The sequence below is a fragment of the Dufourea novaeangliae genome, unplaced genomic scaffold (assembly GCF_001272555.1).
Source record: "Dufourea novaeangliae isolate 0120121106 unplaced genomic scaffold, ASM127255v1 scaffold168, whole genome shotgun sequence".
Lineage (NCBI taxonomy): Eukaryota > Metazoa > Arthropoda > Insecta > Hymenoptera > Halictidae > Dufourea > Dufourea novaeangliae.
This window is the reverse complement of record NW_015374062.1, coordinates 1116125-1118749: the sequence shown is the minus strand read 5'-3', so window position 1 is coordinate 1118749 and position 2625 is coordinate 1116125.

Below are 2625 nucleotides of genomic sequence, written 5' to 3'. Positions count from 1 at the left end.
CAATGGGAAACAGCTCCTCTTAATATCGGTAATCTAGTGATCATGAACGCGTCAATCCCACTGCCGCTATTGTTCACCACAAGCAGCCTCACTTTGGAGAATCAACTGTACGAGATCATCACGGAGAGGGGCAAGGCCTGCGCGGCTTTCCTGCGGAATAGTTTCCGTCGAGCAACGAACGTGACCACCATCGGCTGGAGTGTCACGGAGGATTTTGAGAGTAACGTGTCGTACAATCGTGCCTGAGTCAAAGGAACAAGGAAGCTGACCAAGATCACCCGTTGATCGTATCTAAACGCTGATCCAATGAAGTCGATCGCAAACGTATCGACGCGGCCAAACTCGATTGGGTTCGCGGATAAGTAGTCCGACGCATGATCTAAATATTCTTCGTCTCACGGATCTTGAAAGTAACGCGAAATACTCTCTAAACGAATATTGTGAGAGTATGCGTAGAAATTGGCCCATGAAAAGTTAGCCCCTGTTTCGCGTCGAACGAGGGGTGGAGATAGGTAGACCACGAGGCAACAGAGGCCCTCGGGGAGAAGAAAAATGTCTAACGATATGTTTCCGAAAGTGATTGTGCCTAAACATTTACGTTCTTATGAAACGTGTAAGGAGTCGAATCGTGATCGTTATGACAAGTAATTGAACTTCGTGCGATGTCGAAGTATATACATAGAACGTATAATTGCTAGATGTGACGAGTCGTTTAACGAAACCCCAGAAGAAAAGGGAAAGGCGTACATCTATATACTTCACTTTTATATCGTTCATTTCATAAAATTTATTGGAATTATATGTCATTTTGTATCACTCTCGTCTTTACAACTGATTGCACTGTATTAATGATTATCTGTTGATGCGTTAATTGAGAAAGTGAATTCGGGGTGAAATCAGCCGCACAAGTAACGTCAAAAGTTGAAGAATTTGCTATTAACCAAAGTTCACTCGGACTATCTTTTCGACACTCGAAGTGTCAGTGCGTTACTTACTTGCGCTGTTTAACGTCGTTCTCATAGGTGCCTCTTAATAACAAGATTTATACACTGACAGATCGTTTTATCTTCTAATGGCACGGAGTCACTGGAGTGCAAACGAGCGGGTGTCGACGGTTACGTTCAGTTTCAAATTGAGCGCATGCGCGAATGAACTTTAACTGTCACTGGCTTCAATGAGACACACTTAAACGGATGACATTTTCCAAACTTTATACGAACATATAGCGAGTTAAAATTACAATTAATACGCGGATAACGGGAAAGACTAATTGCGGATTGATTTTCATTTAAGAAATTTTGAACGTCGGTTCTACTATTGTATATCCGTTCGATTGAACAATCGATTCGACAGCACCCTGCACATTCAGAGGCATGCCTTTTCTTACTACATTTTGTCGTTAATGTTTTACACCAAAATGCACGTCATTTGATGTTACGCAAGCTCTTTGGGAAAACTTCCCTTATATGTATATATATATGTATATACTGTATACTTCTATCGTACTTACCCTCGTCGTTGCATAAGCAAGTGTATGATAATCCTATACTATTCGATATAGTATACCCGATTCCCAATTAAGATAGAGTTACACGAATATCGAATATGTCGTTCGAGCGATATTACCTATTTCGACACTGAAACAGTTTCAACTGACCGTATTACTCGAACTGAGGCGGCCATTGACCGGAAGCACTGCACGCTGTCTGAAGCGACCTCTACAAACTGGTGAACGAAATACCTTTTGAATTGACGTACTTCGAAGTATTTATTACCAATATTACGAAGCAGATTCTATAAAACGCAACAGAAAAGTATGGTTTTCAACCATGGATTACTAAACTATTCTATGACTCACGTTATTATTAATTATTCGTAAAAATTACGACAGGAAGGAAACACGTAAGATTTTAGAAAAATATTATTTTTCTCGAGATAGAAACCTACGTTATAAGTGTTTATGATAGCCATACTTAAAAATAATGAAAAATTAGGACAGTAATTATTCAGCACAATTTGCACACACGTTAACAACATTAACAGCAACGTGCCGATTTCTGAGAATCGCGAATTCAAAGTCGTAATTTTTATAATAGTTTAGTAATCTAGGGTTAATTAGACAAAATTTAAACCGTTATATAAATCGTTTCATGTTGTTTTTCTTTTCTTGCACCTACTATCAATTGGAAGAAAAAATATATGTACAATTTATGTTAAGCGGTTAACACTGCAGATTTTTAGGCACTTTGAAAAGTTTCTAATTTTTTTCGAAATTAACGTAACACGATCTAGCGAAATCTACCAATACTGACGAGTAAACCTCTCTCGCATTAGCTTGTATTGAATAAAACTAAATACTTTCAGACCGTTCCGCTAACCCAGACAGTACACAACGTCAGACGTCTATTTTACATCCATTGTACGTCTGAACGTCTGACTATCTCATCTGGACGTCATAAACACGTTCAGCGGAGGACGTTCAGAGGACGTTACAAATTACGTCTTAAAAAACGTCTTGTAAAATACATTCAAACGACGTTACAACTATGGATAATTGTTTTTTATAATTTCTTTATGTATAACGTGTATACATAATTTGTACAACTATTTTTTTGGTATGTCAAA